Here is a 20,918-nt window from a genome sequence, read left to right as displayed (position 1 = left end):
CACATGCACACTTGCGCACACATGCACACACAAACACATGCACACACAAACACATGCACACACAAACACAAATTGTCCATCTAGACCAATATAAAAAAAGAAATCATGACGAGGCTGGATAAGTTGGAGTCAGCATTGGTTTTCAGGGTGTCTGGAAGTTTCTTGGATGTCCAAACTGTGGAAACAATGTTGGTGCACCCACAGCCTCCCTCCTTCCATCCCTCTGCTATACATTTCTTCCAATCCCAAACCCAACTTGAAAAATCCCTTTCTTTCCCACTCTCCATCGCTCTGACTTACCTCATTCTTTACCTCTGTTTCCTGTCTACCTCTCTCTCTCTACCGCTCTTTCTCCTTCTCTTTTTCCCTCCCTTATTCCCTCCATCCCTTCCTCCCCCTCTCTCTCTCAGTAGTTCTGCCCCAGCTCCCAGGGGAGGCTCTTTGATTTCTCTCTCAGGTTGGAGCTCAGAAACCATAGCTAAAGCAAACACACAGGCCTAGCTACCACCCAGTGCTGAGCCAGGAACCCCTCATATACACACACGTTCAATCACACGTACACATACACGCACACACATACACACTCCCCGAATCACCATGCGTGAGACAGAAAGGGAGAGAGAGAAATAGTAAGAGAGGGAGAGTGAGAAAGAATGATAGAGGTGCCAAATGCTATTTTTGCAGCATCTTCCTCTGTTTTGTTGTGTACTTAGGACTATCCCACTACTGCCATGTCTCTAACCAGTAGACCATATGACCTTTGCACACACAGACACACACAGGCACATACACACACCTCAACTCCTGTTCTGGTTCTGATTTCCCAGTAGTACACCCGTTGCACCCCCCCACTGCCCAATTCACCAGTCCCCCTCTTTCTGATGGGGTGTTGGGGGTGGGGGGTGTTTGAAGGGGGCTAGGGGTGGGGTGGGGGGTGTAGACCAGTATAAAGAGCCCTTTATTCAAGCCGGATAGGGAGAGGAAATCAGCTTTAGAAGAAAAAACAGAGGAGAGAGAGAGAGAGAGAGAGAGAGAGAGAGAGAGAGAGAGAGAGAGAGAGAGAGAGAGAGAGAGAGAGAGAGAAAGACCACATCTGGAGTTATTACAAGCCTTCCTTCTCGCCAAGAAACGCCGACATTCCTGCCCTGGCTACAAAGCCATGGAGCCTCTGCAGACATCCAGCCTCACTCACTCCCTCCCACACACACACACACACACACACAAACACACGTGCACATACAAGCAACAAAAAAAATGACACGCACACATACATACACACACACTCTCACTAACACATAACATACTCACACACAGTCTCACACACACACACACGCACACACACACACACACAGACACCCAGTCCTCCCACACACATGCTTCCCCAAAAAGCTCACCAGCTAGACAACCAATCCCTCTCTCCCTCCCCTCCCCTCCCCTCCCCTCCCCTCCCCTCCCCTCCCCTCCCCTCTAGCCCCTGTTCCCCCCGCTACAATTACACAACACACGCAGCAAATTAATGCGCCTCACTTCCTGTTGAACCCTGACCTTCCACTTCTTGCTACCTCCCCAAAAGCCCAAGCTGTAAAAAAACTACGACCCAGACAGAAGGGGAAAAGAAAAAGAGGACAATAGGAGCTCCTCCTCCTTTCTCTCTCTCTCTCTCTCTCTCTCTCTCTCTCTCTCTCTCTCTCTCTCTCTTGTCTCCATCTCTCTCTCCTTCCCTCTCTCTCACCAGGGAAACTTTGGTGACCATTCGTCTGCCACGTCAAGCCTGCTGCTAGTCCTCACTCTGCCCCTCAGCGAGAATTCTCTCGTACTGAGGAGATAACCTCTGGACAATGCTGTTACAACACTGTTACAACCTCCACACAACATCTCTCTGCTCCAATGGACTGCCATGGACAGACAACAGGAGTCTACCAGAATGCAACACTTTCTCTGCTGGCAGAGGAGAGAGGGAGAGAGGAGAGAGGGAGAGTGGGAGTTGGAGGGTGAAAAAGTGGGGGGTAAATTTGGTTGAGATAGCAAGAAGAGACAAATCCACTGACCAGCGGTATCACCAACCGGTAAAGGGGACTTCTCTCCGGAGAGACGCCAAGAGGTGAAAGAGTGAGAGAGGAGGAGACGGAGAGCGAGAGTCCATTGACCAACCCATCCAGAACCCTCATAATGAACTAGGTATCTGAACTGGGTGAACTAGGTATCTGAACTAGGTGAACTAGGTATCTGAACTAGGTGAACTAGGTATCTCTTTTTTCTCTTCTATCATCTGTGTCTTGTTCACACTGTGTTAAGTGTCTGTGAAGGAATGATGGGCTCGAGACTGCTGCGTTTGTGGGAGGTGTTGGGTAGATGCGTGTTTGAGAGGGTTTGATGGATGTGGGTATGAGAAGTTGGGTATGAACCGCTATCTATGTTGAGCGCGTTTCTCTACCGGTAAGTCTGTTAGTGTTTTTGACCGCTTGGTGACTGTTTCCTGACCATAGTACTACAGATGGTTGCCGGTAAAGGAGTAGTGTCATCACCAAACCAACTTTACTCTAAGATCAAAGAGTTCTTAGTTCAGTTCATTTTTCGCTGGTCATTTCTTATGTGTAGTGAAAAACACGGATTGTATATGTCCGTTTTATCTCAACGCTTAAGGTCAATGGGGCATACAAACTCCAGTCTAGTTAGCTAAGACACTGTCTGTGAATGTGTCTGTGTGTGTGTGTGTGTGTGTGTGTGTGTGTGTGTGTGTGTGTGTGTGTGTGTGTGTGTGTGTGCACGTTTTCATCTGTTTTCAACCGTAAAAAAAAAAAAGACTAATTTCAGAGACTACTGACACATTGCACAATTTGAAATCCTCTCCTCTGTGACTCATGACAGGGTTTTGAATGTCTTTCTCTTTCTCTCTCTCTCTCTCTCTCTCTCTGCCTTGCTCACTGCCTCTCTCTCTTTCCCTGCAGGACACAGGAAGGAATACTCAGACTGCCAATCACAACTCATCACTTCTCCCTCACCTCAGCCATTTACTCTCCCTTTTCTCTTTCTCTCGCTCTTCTCCAGGCAAGACCACTCCTCCTTTCTCCACTGGGCAGAAATCCCTCTTCTCTCCTGAGCCCACATGATTGGTCAAATAGCTATTTTGGATACAGTGCAGATAACACAGTGAGTATTTGTGTGTATGTTTGTGTGTGTTCAGTGTCTACGTGTGTGTGTACGTGTGTGTGTGTGCGTGTGAGTGAGTGTGTGCATGTGTGTCTCTGCAGTGTGTGTGTTTGTGTGTATGTGTTCAGTGCATGTGTGTCTGTGAAGTATGTGTGAGTGTTTAAATGTATATATGTGTACCTCCTTTACCCCTCGTGGACCAGCAGCCCGCCCCGCCTGCCCAGTGTTCAGACTACCTGTTCAGGAAGTAGTGGTTGCACAGTAGTCTGCACATTGGTTAGGCTGGGTGGGGAAGCGCGAGATCAGGACACAAAGAGAGACAGCTAGCCAACGGGCGGCAGCAGCCACAAAGACAATGGCACTACTCTGGGCAAGCCTGGCACAGCATTAAGAATCAGACCTACAGGCTCAACCACAGAAGCAGGCCATGCCCAACTATATACCTGTCTTGTACTGTTCTGTTCTGTTCTGCTTTGCTCTGTTCTGCTCTGTTCTACTCTGTTCTGTTCATCCATTGATGGGCAAATGTTTGTGGAGGTTCTTTGTGCAACACATGCACCTGATGTAAGAGTGAGGACTGGTGTATTTTCTACAGAAATCATGTTGGTCATTTGGACATTATAACGTTTCATTCTTGTTCTAGCTTTCACACCTAGGATATTGGTGAGGTATTTGAGTTGATGAGTAACTGTATGTCCTGAGAAATTGAAATAAAGTTTTTTGAAGATCAGTCTGGGCTTACTTGGTGTCTTTTCTGGGATAAGACATCTGCCATAGACATTAAAACTGCAGATTTCAACTTTAAATAAGACTGTATATTCTATATATTTAAAATGTTATGGTTAACTGGGAATCACTGGTATTGGTAATGAACATTGATATACTAAAGATGGCTTCTACTGGAGTGGTTGTATTTGTATGAAGAACCCAAAATATTCTAACCACAGGAGGATGACTAAGATACAGCATACAGGAAGAAGAATGACCATAGAGTGTTAACCCAAAGTGTAACTGTCTACACTAAACTGAAGATTACAATTAAGTCACTGCCTGCGCAACATAACGAAGTGGTGGTTGTCTAACCTCAAACTGACCAATGGGCTAAAAACACTGACATGAAATAAAATACTTTAACATATCTAAATGATGTCTATGCTTCTGATTCCTTTTCTAAGATAGGCTTATGTCTCCTGTAAAATGATATACACTGTATGATGTCATGTGTCCCGTTTGGTTTTTGACTAGACTGACCCAAAAGAGAAGGGGGTTTACATCGATGTTGATTTTCTTTCTCTCTCTCTCGCTCTCTCTGTCTTTCTCTCTCTCTCTCTCTTTCTCTCTCTCTGTCTCTCTCTCTCACACGCAGTTGAGACTGATTCACACGATGTCCCTGCTCTCAGATTCTACCAGAGGAATGAAAACCACACAGCATAATGTTTCCAATTAACAGTCCGCTCTAGAGCGCAACTGCTTTTTATAAGATGCAGTCCCGGAGACACACACTGCACAAATACACACACACACATAAACGCACACACACACACACATTCATGGATGTACATACATATACACACCAAAAATAAGCACACACACATTAATGGAAATAAGCACACATACATACTCACCATAAATATGCGTGTGCACACACATGCACACACACATGGGCGTACATACGCATACACACACCACACACCACACACACAGCCACAAGCAGACAGATGCGCACACACACACATGTTTTGGTGAGTGCTGTTGAGAGTGAGTGCCTCCTATTTCCCCCCAGGTTATTTACAGCTCAGATCTCCAGTTGAGACTGCTTTTCCAGCGGCTTTACATCAGGACCAGGCTGCAGGGAGAACACACACACACACACACACACACACACACACACACAAGTGTGAAGGGTCCCCCAGCAGCTCGATGACGACTATAGCATCGTTGCAAGCTCATGTGCTGTGCTGTGTGTGTGTGTGTGTGTGTGTGTGTGTGTGTGTGTGTGTGTGTGCGTGCGTGTGTGTGTGTGTGTGTGTGTGTGTGTGTGTGTGTGTGTGTGTGTGTGTGTGTGTGTGTGTGTGTGTGTGTGTGTGTGTGTGTGTGTGTGTGTGTGTGTGTGTGTGTGTGTGCGTGCTTGCGTGCGTGCGTGCGTGCGTGCGTGCGTGCGTGCGTAAATAGTGAGAGTCATGGGCTTGGCGTTGGCTCATGCTTTTGAGGGTTTCTCTTAATTCACTTCTTCTCTGGTTCTCTGGTTTTTGAGGCTTTGGGGATCTCTGTGCTCCAGGGATGCTTGATTCAAAGCTCTGGCATGTCTGGTAATACAAACCAGACCCCCTAACCCCCCTAGACCCTATCCTGTGTGTGTGTGTGTGTGTGTGTGTGTGTGCGTGCGTGTGCGTGTGTGTGTGTGTGCGTGTGTGTGTGTGTGTGTGTCTGTGTGTGTGTGTGTGTGTGTGTGTGTGTTACAATGCTGACTACTGAAGCTGCAAATAGCTGCCAGAACAAGCCATGGGTTCCCAATAATGAGAAGCCAGACAGTAAAATATGAAACAAGTTCATTTTTTAAAGCTACAGTGGGGAGAACAAGTATTTGATACACTACCGATTTTGCAGGTTTTCCTACTTACAAAGCATGTAGAGGTCTGTAATTTTTAACAAAAATCCAGAAAATCACATTGTATGATTTTTAAGTAATTAATTAGCATTTTATTGCATGACATAAGTATTTGATCACCTACCAACCAGTAAGAATTCCGGCTCTCACAGACCTGTTAGTTTTTCTTTAAGAAGCCCTCCTGTTCTCCACTCATTACCTGTTATAACTGCACCTGTTTGAACTCGTTACCTGTATAAAAGACACCTGTCCACACACTCAATCAAACAGACTCCAACCTCCCCACAATGGCCAAGACCAGAGAGCTGTGTAAGGACATCAGGGATAAAATTGTAGACCTGCACAAGGCTGGGATGGGCTACAGGACAATAGGCAAGCAGCTTGGTGAGAAGCCAACAACTGTTGGCGCAATTATTAGAAAATTGAAGAAGTTCAAGATGACGGTCAATCACCCTCGGTCTGGGGCTCCATGCAAGATCTCACCTCGTGGGGCATCAATGATCATGAGGAAGGTGAGGGATCATCCCAGAACTACACGGCAGGATCTGGTCAATGACCTGAAGAGAGCTGGGACCACAGTCTCAAAGAAAACCATTAGTAACACACTACGCCGTCATGGATTAAAATCCTGCAGCGCACGCAAGGTCCCCCTGCTCAAGCCAGCGCATGTCCAGACCCATCTGAAGTTTGCCAATGACCATCTGGATGATCCAGAGGAGGAATGGGAGAAGGTCATGTGGTCTGATGAGACAAAAATATAGCTTTTTGGTCTAAACTCCACTCGCCGTGTTTGGAGGAAGAAGAAGGATGAGTACAACCCCAAGAACACCATCCCAACCATGAAGCATTGAGGTGGAAACATCATTCTTTGGGGATGCTTTTCTGCAAAGGGGACAGGACGACTGCACCGTATTGAGGGGAGGATGGATGGGGCCATGTATCATGAGATCTTGGCCAACAACCTCCTTCCCTCAGTAAGAGCATTGAAGATGGGTCGTGGCTGGGTCTTCCAGCATGACAACGACCCGAAACACACAGCCAGGGCAACTAAGGAGTGGCTCCGTAAGAAGCATCTCAAGGTCCTGGAGTGGCCTAGCCAGTCTCCAGACCTGAACCCAATAGAAAATCTTTGGAGGGAGCTGAAAGTCCGTATTGCCCAGCGACAGCCCCGAAACCTGAAGGACCTGGAGAAGGTCTGTATGGAGGAGTGGGCCAAAATCCCTGCTGCAGTGCGTGCAAACCTGGTCAAGTCCTACAGGAAACGTATGATCTCTGTAATTGCAAACAAAGGTTTCTGTACCAAATATTAAGTTCTGCTTTTCTGATGTATCAAATACTTATGTCATGCAATAAAATGCAAATGAATTACTTAAAAATCATACAATGTGATTTTCTGGATTTTCTAGATTCCGTCTCTCACAGTTGAAGTATACCTATGATAAAAATTACAGACCTCTACATGCTTTGTAACAGCTGAATTCAGGCTCTGTCGCAGCCGGCCGCGATCGGGAGACTCATGGGCGGCGCACAATTGGCCCAGCGTCGTCCAGGGTAGGGTAGGGAATGGCCGGCAGGGATGTAGCTCAGTTGATAGAGCATGGAGTTTGCAACGCCAGGGTTGTGGGTTCGATTCCCACGGGGGGCCAGTATAAAAAAATATGTATTCACTAACTGTAAGTCGCTCTGGATAAGAGCGTCTGCTAAATGACTAAAATGTAAATGTAAATGTAAGTAGGAAAACTTGCAAAATCGGCAGTGTATCAAATACTTGTTCTCCCCACTGTATGTATGTGTGTCAGTGTGGATGTGTGGATGATCCTCTGTATGAATACACAGACAGAAGCAGAAAAGCAACTCAGCTAAATAGTGTACTTAACATATACTAGGTATATTATGGAGTGTGTGTATGGTGTTCATGTGTGGATGAGTGTGTCTGCGTCCATCTGCGTGTGTGTACATTAGCCAGTGTGTGCCCTGAGTGTGTGCATGCTCATGAGAGTTCTTATGCATGTGACTGAGTGTGTAAAAATTAAAGCATGTCCACCTTGCCTAGACAAAGGCATGGAAAGTTTCTGTTCCCTGCTCATTAAGCTACACTCGTCCGTCTCTCCTCTGAGCTGGAGCAGTGGTGCTATGTTAGTTTTGGGTCCCTGTGCTCCGAGAGACCGCCATGTTCAAATAAATACATGTGGAGCTACGCCGACAGAGGGAGGGAGGGAAGGAGGGAGGGAGAGAGTGAGAGGGAGGGAAGGATAAAGGTAGGGAGGGGGGTTCCTGCCCTCTACGTGTGTTCGTTATTTGGGATAGGGCTCTGGGGATGGGGGAGGGAGGGAGGGAGGGAGGGATGAAGGTAGGGAGGGAGGGAGGGAGGGAGGGAGGGAGGGAGGGAGGGAGGGAGGGAGGGAGGGAGGGAGGGATGAAGGGAGGGAGGGAGGGAGGGAGGGAGGGAGGGAGGGAGGGAGGGATGAAGGTAGGCAGGGGGGTTCCTGCCCTCTACGTGTTTCGTTATTTGGGATATGGCTCTGGGGATGGGGGAGAGAGGGAAGGAAAGAGAGAGGGAGGGAGGGAGGGAGGGAGTAGACAGGGACTTTTTTTCAGCGTGAGATGAAAGGAAGACCACAGCATCCTTCTCTCTTTCCCTGTCTCTCTGTTCGTCCCACATGGCCCTTGTTACTGCGGCCCTAAGCAGCTAACCAGAGACACTCCTCTCCTCCCTCTTCTCCCCCCTCTCCTCCTTTACACCCAATTCCCTCCCCTTTCTCTTCCTCCTTTCCCTCATCCTCTCTAGCCCCCTTTGTAATGAAATAAGTTGATGAAAAGCAGCCCTGGGCCCGTATCCACAAAGCGTCTCAGAGTAGGACATTGGTGGTAAGTGCTGAGAATAGAGATATTTTACTCCTACTCTTATTGGTCAAACTATATGTTATGCATGAAGCATCTTTAGTCATAAGAGTCCTACCTAGTCAACAGATATTTAGGAGACCTCATGAGCTGTCCTAACCAGTTAAGAGTTACCAGCAGGTGTCTTGATAAAATAAAAAGATGCGCCACATCCAAATTGTTTTGGAGTTGTTAAAATAATGTTTTAATATTTCTATATGATCAATCCATAAATAATCTAGACCTACATGCAACAGTATCTCTTACACTTTTAAAAATTATTTCACATGAGGCCTATGTCACGTGATATGCCTAAATATTTATAACCACTAGGCTAATAAATACACACGTTTTTCTCTTGATTATTATTTACCCACATCATGTTATTTCAAGTTATCCCTTTGGAGCGCAACATCACATTGTTAAAAAATATGCTTAAATTAGGCAGGCCTATAAGTTGGGCAGTTGAAGGCATCTAGGGCCTATGTTAAGTTTCATTGTGTTCGATGAAAATGATAGACCGTTCAAACGTTGTATGCAACATTATCTGCAAGTGACTTGATGCCTACTGTGCCAAAGCGATTTAGAGTTGTTAAACAGGAGTGACGAGTGTGTTGATATAATGGTCATATCGTCAAAATTCTGATTTTAACAATCATAAGAATCGGTAAAAAATAAATAAAAAGGGTTACGCATGCCAACATATTAGGCAATAATGAAGAGTAGGCAAAGTGATCGTGTCAGGTGAAAATTATGTTAAATGTTTTACCATTGCAACATTTGATGTACAGTCACATTCACCATGGTTGTCTGAAGCATGCTATAGAGTTCACAGCTGGCGATGCCTCATTGCGATTGGTTATTCCCCATCATTTGCAACAATGTCAATGAGCATCATCACTATCTGTCCTTTGCGGTATCTCAAACTGTTGTGATTACCAGCTGAGATCAAATTTTATGATTTGATTTTACTCCTGCCTCAGAGTTTGTCTGGGAAGTGCCTTAACATCATCCTAAAACCTACTCTGAGCTGGGAGATTTTTTTTGTCTTAGAACAGGTTTTAACAGGATTCTTAAGACCTTTTCTGAGATGCTTTGTGGATATGGCCCTGGTCTTGAAGGGGAACATGCAGACCGGCCCTGACAAAGTGTGTGTGTGGGTGTGTGTGTGTGTGCGTGCATGCATGCTTGCGTGTGCATGAGTGTGTGCGTGTGTGCGTGTGTGTAATTGGAAACACACACTCAGCGCAGGGCTCTGGTATGCACATGTGGGTGCCAGCTTTGGTGTCTGACATGCTGGGGGGCCCTGTCTCACGTTGGACAGAGCCTCTAAACTTTACCTCTCTCCCTCTCTCCCTCTACAGCCCCCCTCACTCCCACCCTCTCTACTTCCCCTACCGACCGCCCCCCCCCTCCCCCGAAAAAAACAACATTAATTCACCCATCTCATCACCTTTAGTGTGTAAAAGAACAGACTCTTTGCTATGTAAAAAAAATTATCATATAAACTTTCTGTTAGAGAGACACAAATGAACACTCACACGCACACACACACACACACAAGCACACACACACACACACACACACACACACAGTGATGTCAGTCAGTTAGCGTAGCGGCTGTGGCTGTGGCTAGGGCATGGAGACAGCCAGACTGTGGCTGACTCTAACTTCTAATAGAGCTGCAAAGGGTTCTGGGACTGTCTTTGACCAATCTGACCTGGTACAAATCGTGTCAAGTTCTATTATCAGGACATGCCATTTTAAAAACAACCACCAAACTACACCAGCACATTTTACTAGGAAAACTCGGCATCAGACTTGGAATAAACTATGGAAAAGAGACGTTGAATCTCCTTGGCAGAACGTCTTAAAGTAAAACGTAAAGTATCCCACTGAAATAATTTCATTACTGGTTTTGGAAAAAACGACCCATAATCACACGTGAGTTTTCATTAAATTGAGACACATCACTGTTGGGTGATGTAACGGGTGCTGGCGGTAAAGAGACTACCAGCATTTTAGTGGTCTTCTATTGTCATTCCATCCAACACAATACAGCCAATTAAAATTAATGTAATAAGTCATTTTATGAGAAAATTGTGGCAGAACCGGGAAATAAGCAAATGAGGTACCTTCATTAAATCACTCTGGTATGAAATCTTTGCTTTAAAATCCAGACTGAGAGATTTAGGTGACACATAAAAAGACAAAGAACCAGCAGAGGCCAGTGTGTGTGTAAGTGTGTGTGTGTGTGTGTGTGTGTTTGTATAACCAAAGCCTCACCTCATCATCCTTGTACCAGGACAGGGACTCTGCAGTCAGGACAAACCAGTACTCCTTGGCTCCTCCCTTCATAATGCCAATGTTGTTGATGGTCAGCCAGCCCTTCCTGATCACCTGAGAGAGAGAGAGAGAGAGAGAGAGCGAGAGAGAGAGAGAGAGAGAGAGAGAGAGAGAGAAGAGAGAAACAGAGAGAGAAACAGAGATAGAAACAGATAAACTGAGTCAGAGAGGCAGGCATACACAAAGCTAGCCTTCTCCATCCCCTCGCAACATCACTTCATCCTAAACATTGTGTTAGTAAGACTGTGTATGTATGGCATGTGTGTGGTATCCCAGCTCACTAATGCCCCTAGTGGACATAGGGAGTCACTGCAGGGGACACACCATGGGACACCCGGGACTGGATCTGTGGCTTATCTACTACCATCTAAACACAACTGTCATTGTGATTCTATCAGTGTCTCTCCCATACCATAAACATAGAATGCATATGCCTCTGTATTTACCTTAAACCGATCATTAACGCTCCTCTCTCCCGGCTAAATGGGAATGTGGAGAGAAAATTACACAGCTATGGCCACGTACAGAGCATAGTGCACTTGGCATAGGCCATTCGTAATGCACAGGGGCGGCAGCACACTGGCACACTGGCCGGCTAGAGGGTGGTACAGCCAGGGAAGGCAGGCAGGGACAAAGGGGGACAAAGAGCTATATGAGGCTGTAAGGCCGCTTTCAAACCCAAACACATGCAACGGCATATGCGGATGCACGGTTGTGTCGTGGTTGCCCGCGGAATGCGCTGTTGTCGGGTGTGGTGGGGTGGAGATAATGATCAGTTGGTTATTAGCTGACAGATGCCTAGTCATCATGTGTCATGTCAAAACGTCTGTTTTCTCAAACTTTTCTGTTGGACAGCGATAGTGTTAGCGCAACCAACTGCTTACTTGCCCTTCCACCAAGGCATTGTTAGTCATTATATTGCATCATATTGGGTGGTTTGAAATCCACTAGATGGGTAGAGGGGGAGGTAAAAGGGAGATACTAGGGGAGGCTGTTAGTCAAAGTGGCTGGTGAAAGGGGGGAGGGCAGAACTAGGCGGTAAACACAGCCGGCTAAACAGGAAACAGCGAGGGCCAATGTGTTTACACTGCCCCTAAGCCCTTTGACCCTCCCGCCTGGGCGGTCACTATGGCAACTGACAGGGTGTGCCTCTAGAGGTGATGTATATATCTGTGCTGCACTGAGAGACATTCCCCTCCATCACTAGATAGTTAGGCTCTATCAACACACACACAGAGAGAGAGAGAGACAGGGAGGGAGAGAGAGAGAGAGAGAGAGAGAGAGAGAGAGAGAGAGAGAGAGAGAGAGAGAGAGAGAGAGAGAGAGAGAGAGAGAGAGAGAGAGAGAGAGAGAGAGACAGAGAAAGAGAGAGAGAGAGAGAGAGAGAGAGAGAGAGAGAGAGAGAGAGAGAGAGAGAGACAGAGAGTGAGAGAGAGAGAGAGAGAGAGAGAGAGAGAGAGAGAGAGAGAGAGAGAGAGAGAGATAATAGTGTAGAGTAGAGTAGTGTAGAATAGTGTAGTGTAGAGTAGAGTAGAATAGTGTAGAGTAGTGTAGTGTAGTGTAGTGTAGAGTAGAGTAGAGTAGAGTAGAGTAGAGTAGAGTAGAGTAGAATAGTGTAGAGTAGAGTAGAGTAGTGTAGAGTAGAGTAGAGTAGAGTACAATAGAGTAGAGTATAGTAGAGTATAGTAGAGTATAGAGTAGTGTAGATTAGAGTAGAATAGTGTAGAGTAGAGTAGAGTAGTGTAGAGTAGAATGGAGTGGAATAGTGTAGAGTAGAGTAGAGTAGAGTAGAATAGTGTAGAGTAGAGTAGTGTAGAGTAGAGTAGAGTAGAGTAGAGTAGAGTAGAGTAGAGTAGAGTAGAGTAGAGTAGAATAGTGTCGAGTAGAGTGGAATGTGTAGAGTAGAGTAAGAGTAGAGTAGAGTAGAGTAGAGTAGAGTAGAGTAGAGTAGAGTAGAGTAGAGTAGAGTAGAGTAGAATGGAGTGGAATAGTGTAGAGTAGAGTAGAGTAGAGTAGAATAGTGTAGAGTAGAGTAGTGTAGAGTAGAGTAGAATAGGTAGAGTAGTGTAGAGTAGAGTAGAATAGTGTAGAGTAGAGTAGTGTAGAGTAGAGTAGAATAGAGTAGAGTGGAATAGTGTAGAGTTGAATAGAGTAGAGTATAGTATATTATTGTTATTGTTTTGTTTGGAGGAAATGAGCATCATGGTTAAAAAAAAGATATTGCCCGTACAATGATGTGCAATGATGTCCGAGGGGAAAAACATTGTTCGTTGTTTGAAGTAACGTCTTTGTTGTTGTAATATCGCAAACAGATAGTTTCACTGATATGGATTCCAGCTTTGAGATGAGACACCAACAGCCTGCACCCCACTCTAAAGCTAAAGTCTCTATCTCTCTGAGAGCTGTTGTTTTTGGAGAACACATGGTTGCCTTCTTTATCTGGTTCAAGCTAAGGCTAGGGGTTGACTGGCTACCCAAACTCCTTGCTCCGGCCAAACACTACGCCACGCCCACGGACCTAAGTTTCTTCTCCGCAGTGAGTCTGGATATGAGTACCTTCCCGACGATTTCTAGAACGCAACACATTCTAGCCATTCTGATTGGTCCCAGAAACCGATGGGTTGGGCCAGAGCCAGAACACATCTCTAACCAATTTGATAATCTGATTGGTTAGAGATGATCTAACCGCTGATGGCTTTGTTTTGTACAACATCCCTCATTTTTACGTCACCACAAATGATTCAAAGATGGCAGTCTCAGACTGAAGTATGTAGCGAACATAGAGAAGCGGAAGAGTTCAGTTTGAGTCGTCAGGCAAGGCTAGGGGGGCAACGAGCAATCACTCAGCCAAGGAAAATTAGGCTTGACTGTTAGCAAAAGCTGTGAAATGTAACGTCTCCAAATGGTGTTGTTTCTATGGGCGAGAGAGACATCTACACATAAACATAAGGTGTGCATTACGTAACGGGAAGGCCTTTCTGGTCTCAACCCCTCTGTGTTCTGTCTATGTCTGGGGGGTGTACTGTGGGGTGTGCTCTTTTTTGTCGCACGCTGGTTTCTAATGGGAGATGAGCAGCGCTAGCTGGGTACTTTCTATTGTTTTGGATGGGAGCACTGCCTGGAGGAGGGAGGCAGCTAAGAAAGAAGCCAAGAGAGCTCCCTAGCCACCTGTCCATCTACAGTAATGAGAGGCTCTAACCACTCACACATTCTAACAAACCCACACACAGAATCCCACACACATACGGAAACACACACATTCTAACACGCACACTGTCACACACACATACTAACACACTCCCAAAGAAACACACAAGCACGCACGCGCACATAACACACTAACACGCACACACATACTAACACACACACACACTCTCTACTCACCATAATTTCATCCTGCTAAAGCAGAATAGTTGTAGCAATAGAGGTGAAGAAAAAAGACAACAGAAAGAGAAATCATTCAGAAGAAACAGAGAAAAACTGAATAGAGTGGGAACACTACACAACTAATACACAGCACTACTAAAGAATAACAACGCCAAAGAACAATATACTGTAGAAGAGAACAAGTGGAGAAGTAGTTCAAACTCACTCAAAACTGTACTCACTTGGAACTATAATCTGGTTTGGGAACAGTTCAACATAGACCTAGGACTAGGGTTGCAAAATTCGGGGGAACTTTCAATAAATTCCCTGGTTTCCCTGAAATCCTGGTTGGAGAATTCCTGATTTCCTGCTTATTTCCTCATGATTCAGGGAATCATCCAACCGGGATTTTGGGAAAACCAGGGAATTTATTGAAAGTTATCCGGAATGTTGGCACTCTACCTAGGACCTTGCATCTAGGGCCATTACAATGCTTTCTGAACAGCCCATCAGGGCACAAATCATAGTGAATATAAGACTATCTGTAGGTGCTGTCGTGTGCCTATAGTACCTTATTGCCAGTTTGCTTCTTCTGGGCCACCTGCTGCTCCTCTGCTGAGCACTACAGGGGAAAATCATGGTTAGATTGGTACACACACCTAAACAAAGGATTAATTAGTAAGAGTCTGTAGGTCAGGGTTCACAGACTGTACTGTGTCTATACTGGGTTATTTGTTCTAATCGACTGTATCAAGAGAGAGGTCAAGAGGGCGACACTCACTTGGCAAAGCCAATGAAGTCCTCATGGTTGGTGTTCATGTAGGCCAGCTCAATGTCAATCAGCAGCATCACCTAGATGGAGGGACATACATATGGAGTTATTAGAGTTAGGATTAGACATAAGAGTTTGGATTGGGAATATAGTCACTGGTGTACCGGAACCCCTGCAGGCTCCGGGGGCCCGTCATCTCACACCCATCTCTAAATTGTATTCCTTTTTTAAATAAATCATTTTGACAGCAACTCTCCTTTTTAATTTCCACATGTAGTAAGTGAAGTGTTTGTGTTGTCCATTCTACCTGTTAGTAGGTGAGTCAGACAGACAATATACACTGAGTGTACAAAACATTAAGAACGCCTGCTCTTTCCATGACATAGACTGACCAGGTGAATCCAGGTGAAAGCTATGATCACTTATTCATGTCAATTGTTAAATCCACTTCAATCAGTGTAGATGAAGGGGAGGAGACAGGTTAAAGAAAGATTTCGAAAACTTTAAACATGGATTGTGTATGTGTGCCATTCACAGGGTAAATGGGAAAGACAAAATATTTAAGTGCCTTTAAACGGGGTATGGTAGTAGGTGCCAAGTGCACTGGTTTGTGTCAAGAACTGCAACGCTGCTGGGTTTTTCCCACTCAACAGTTTCCCTTGTGTATCAAGAATGGTCCACCATCAAAGGACATCCAGCCAACTTGACACAACTATGGGAAGCATTGGCCTGCTGGCCTGCTGGCTCCCCTTCCTCTGCGGAAGCATAGCTCCCGCTCAGCCCAGTCAAAACTGTTCGCTGCTCTGGCACCCCAATGGTGGAACAAGCTCCCTCACGACGCCAGGACAGCGGAGTCACTCACCACCTTCCGGAGACATTTGAAACCCCACCTCTTTAAGGAATACCTGGGATAGGATATAAAGTATTCCTTCTAACCCCCCCCCCCCCCCCCCCAAATTGTAAAGTGGTTATCCCACTGGCTATAGGGTGAACGCACCAATTTGTGAGTCGCTCTGGCTAAGAGCGTCTGCTAAATGACGTTAATGTGCCCTTGAGCAAGGCACTTAACCCTAATTGCTCCTGTAAGTCGCTCTGGATAAGAGCGTCTGCTAAATGACTAAAATGTAAATGTAAATGTAAGCATTGGTCAACATGGGCCAGCATCGCTGTGGAACACTTTAGACACCTTGTTGAGTCCATGCCCCGACAAATTGAGGTTGTTCTGAGGACAAAAGGGGGGGTGCAACTCAATATTAGAAAGGTGTTCCTAATCTTTGTTATACTCGGCTAAGGTAGGATATAGGCCTACAGGACAGTTGTATATTCTAAAATAATCTATTGGTTACTGATTAGTATGCTGTTTTTTACATTCCGCAAAGTTTGAATTTCCAACTTTAATTACTGAAAAGGTAAACGCATTATTGCCGCCAGTCAGTATTCTAAATAGCAGCATTGCGACACCGTAGGCCTATAACTTAGTGAAACATAAACCTTAGGCTTAACATGAGAAGATTATGACCAAATAAAAATAAACATGTATCCATTAAAGCAAAGCTATACTGTAGGCTTCTACAAGCACTAGCACCACATAATCTGATAGCCTATCAATAGGCAGCCACATAGACGTCACAATTTCATAACCAACAACAGCGATTGGTAGTCTATATTTTGTGAGTGGCTGACGCATTAGAATGTATTTATTTTTTGGGAGGGGGGCCGGGAGTCAATCTCCGATTTTGCGGGGATCCAGAGAAACTGCGCTACGCCAGTGAAAATAGTGTGTGTGTGCGTGTGTGTGTGTGTGAGAGAGAGTGTACGTGTGCGTGTGCGTGTGTGTGCCTGTGTGTGTGAGTGTCACCTGGTCCTTGGTGCGACTCTCGCGGTCTCGGATGTGCTGGGTGACAATCTTCTCCATCTCCTCCCTCAGCATGGGGTACTGAGCCAGCTGTGGGTAAAGGACAGCACAGGGCACACCGTGTGGGTAGGGAGGCACAGTTCAGACACAGGCCAGACACAAAGCACAGCCAACACAGTCAACACAACCAAACACACACACACTGAAGCACTAATGGCACAAAAACATACAGTACATACACACACACACAACAAGAGTACAGACTCTGCCCTAGTCACAACAATGTAAGTTCATCAGTGTGGTCCAGTGTGGTCCTCTGTAGCTCAATTGGTAGAGCATGGCGCCTGTAACGCCAGGGTAGTGGGTTCGATCCCCGGGACCACCCATACGTAAAAATGTATACACACATGACTGTAAGTCGCTTTGGATAAAAGCGTCTGCTAAATGGCATATTATTATTATATTATATCAGTGTTAATATTGCCTCATCTTAGTGTGTCTATCTTTCCACAAGGGGTTAATCAAATTACAAGTAAATGAATAGTGCAAAGTCTGCATTACTGCCATAAAACACTAAACAGTCTTCTGCCCAACAAATAGTCTTCTCCCCAATAACACATTATTTTCCTGGCACACTACAGCCTTTTTCCATGTGGTTTTTGTAAACACACCAATACAGACATTGGTGTGCTTCCAATACAAAAGACACACAACATAATCACAGAGTCTGGTGGGTGGGTGGGAGGAAAGCCAACTGAAATCACAGTGAAGGAAAATAAGCTGACGTCTGGCAAGTTACAACGCATCCTTTACCATGGCTGTTCAAGGTTACGGGATCACGTTGGAATCAATGAGATCCTTCTCTTCTATTGTTTGATTGATCACTTCCTGGCATGGGCCCAAATACATAGTAGGTGACATTGAGCTCTTTAAGGCTTATTCATGTGTATAGACAGATAGCCATGTCATTGACGCCTATTATATGACAGCATTAGTGTCTTCCCTTCTGTACTGTCTTCTAACCACAAGTCCTGGTGACTTATAGTACACTGGTTCTTTGGCTATGATGACACCAACACAGGGCTATTTCACATACTGTCCTATCACGCTATGTCGGGCTATCACTAATACAGATGTAGGATCTTAATTTGATCACCCTGTTGCAACTTGTAGTGTGCAACTTGTAGTGTATTTGAGGTTTAAAAAGGCTTCTGAAGTTTGTAATTTCAGACTTGATTTTCAAAAAAAATTATCAACCCCTAAGAAATGTCCATTAAGTATAATCCACATAATAACTCACATTTCCTGTTGCTGCAGGATTATTTTCCTGCTGTAGCACACTGGCTCAAATTAAGATCCTACATCTGTACTACTACTTTATGGCCAGGTGAATTACTAGAGCAGACATTAAATTGACCAATCAAAATAAGACAGATATTTTTTATTTAAGACCAATTAACCAATGTGTCATTGTAAAGAAGCATTGCAACTTTCACGTTCACAACATAGTCGCAGCACAGCCAGTTAGAAACGTTCTGTTTGACAGAGATGCATCGGGGCTCGAACACCCCCAGTAAAAAGTACATTGATATACAATAACTCATACAAACGGGGTATGGGCAGCATGCAGAAAGATGGTTACACACACGCATACACACACATACACACAATACATGGGGAGCAGGGGGGAGGAAGAGGAGAGAGAGTGGATAAGGGCAGAAAGCCCTCTTGTGGATTTTCTCTCTTTCTTTGCAGACTGTTTTATGGTCTTGAAAAAATCCACAAGAGGGCTCTTTTTTATTTTTTCACACATTTGCTTGATGAATAAACAGGACAGTGAGAGGTTAGACACAACGAGATGTAGAAGACAATAAAGAGAGAAAGAGAGGGAGAGAGAGAAACAGAGAGAGATATATGTTGTGGGTAGATCTGTTAGTTGAGATGCTGAGACACAACTGCTCCACCTGCAACAGCACTAGTTACTACAACAGATCAAATGATATCGACAGACACGGGGATGGAAGTGAGTAGAATCGACTAGAGGAACTCAATCAGATGACAGAATCTGAGACTGAGAGGAAGTCACAAAGATACAGTATTACTCACTGAGGAGAAAACACTGTTGCATGCTGGTTACGATGGAAACTTGGGACAAATAGTTCAATTGTCTATGTTGGCCAATCAAAAACAAAACAGAACGACAACGAATGTTTGAATAGAAATAGAATGACAGAAATCAAAATGGGAGTTCAAATATCATGATAAGACCATAGTAAGGATAGACCGATAGTCTGCTTGACAAATGTGTTGGATGCCACGTCCGAAAAAAGTGAGCAAAGAATGATCCATAGTCTCAGTCCTACTTTAATCATACTATCAATGTGAAAGAGATTCATATTGTTCACCAACTTTGTCCTGACTATATAACATATTCCTGAGTGGACAAAGAACACAGATAGTGAAGTGTGACAGAATGCTAACAGTATCACACATATAGAGAAGTTGACATTCATCAATGATAGTGTACATAGTTAGGTGTCTCCTACTGAAAATAAACGACATACTGTGCCTTCAGAAAGTATTCACAACCATTTACTTTTCCCACATTTTGTGGTGTTACAAAGTGGGATTAAAATTGATTTAATTGTCATTTTTTGTCAACGGTCTACACAAAATACTATTTAATGTTAAAGTGGAAGATTATTATTATTGTAATGTACAGTAATTAATGTAAAATAAAAAACGAATATACAGTACATTCGGAAAGTATTCAGACCCCTTGACTTTTTCAAAATGTTGTTACATTACAGCCTTATTCTAAAACACAATACCCCATAATGACAAAGTGAAAACAGGTTTTTAGAAATTTTAGTTTTTACATAAGTATTCACAACCTTTGCTATGAGACTCGAAATTGAGCTCATGTGCATCCTGTTTCCATTGATCATCATTGAGATGTTTCCACAACTTGATTTGAGTCCACCTGTGGTAAATTCAATTGCTTGGACATGATTTGGAAAGGCACACACCTGTCTATATAAGGACCCACAGTTGACAGTGCATGTCAGAGCAAAAACCAAGCCATGAGGTTGAAGGAATTGTCCGTAGAGCTCCGAGACAGGATTGTGTCGAGGCACAGATCTGGGAAAGGGTACCAAAACATTTAGGCAGCATTGAAGGTCCCCAAGAACACAGTGGCCTCTATCATTCTTAAATGGAATAAGTTTGGAACTACCAAACTACCTCTTCCTAGAGCTGGCCGCCCGGCCAAACTGAGAAATCGGGGGAGAAGGGCCTTGGTCAGGGAGGTGACCAAGAACCCGATGGTCTCTCTGACAGAGCTCCAGAGTTTCTCTGTGGAGATGGGAGAACCTTCCAGAAGGACAACCATTTCTGCAGCACTCCACCAATCAGGCCTTTACGGTAGAGTGGCCAGACGGAAGCCACTCCTCAGTAAAAGGCACATGACAGCCTGCTTGGAGTTTGCCAAAAGGCACCTAAAGGACTCCTAGACCATGAGAAACAAGATTATCTGCTCTGATGAAACCAAGATTGAACTCTTTGGCCTGAATGCCAAGCGTCACATCTGGAGGAAACCTGGTACCATCCCTACAGTGAAGCATTGTGGTGGCAGCATCATGCTGTGGGGATGTTTTTCAGTGGCAGGGACTGGGAGACTAGTCAGGATCGAGGGAAAGATGAACGGAGCAAAGTACAGAGAGACCCTTGATGAAAACCTGCTCCAAAGCACTCAGGACCACAGACTGGGGCGAAGGTTCACTTTCCAACAGGACAACGTCCCTAAGCACACAGCCAAGACAACGCAGGAGTGGCTTCGAGACAAGTCTCTCAATGTCCTTGAGTGGCCCAGCCAGAGCCCAGACTTGAACCCGATCGAACATCTCTGGAGAGACTTGAAAATAGCTGTGCAGCAACGTTCC

At 45.0% G+C, this 20,918-nt stretch overlaps 1 pseudogene across 1 annotated transcript in view; it reads right to left on the bottom strand.

Moving 5' to 3' along the window:
• The window catches only part of LOC311100277 (dynamin-1-like), a 91,886-nt pseudogene that overhangs the window by 32,203 nt on the left and 38,765 nt on the right, over positions 1-20,918 (bottom strand). Inside the window, exons 11-15 of the transcript in view lie at positions 16,981-17,067; positions 15,132-15,202; positions 14,922-14,972; positions 14,369-14,383; positions 10,925-11,038 (exon numbers count right to left, since the gene is read on the bottom strand). The product of the transcript in view is annotated as a dynamin-1-like (transcript). The remainder of the gene's footprint in view (positions 1-10,924; positions 11,039-14,368; positions 14,384-14,921; positions 14,973-15,131; positions 15,203-16,980; positions 17,068-20,918) is intronic.

The sequence above is a fragment of the Coregonus lavaretus genome, assembly GCF_964263955.1.
Source record: "Coregonus lavaretus genome assembly, chromosome: 24".
Classification (NCBI taxonomy): Eukaryota; Metazoa; Chordata; class Actinopteri; order Salmoniformes; family Salmonidae; genus Coregonus; species Coregonus lavaretus.
This window is presented reverse-complemented; position numbering and strand designations above follow the sequence as displayed.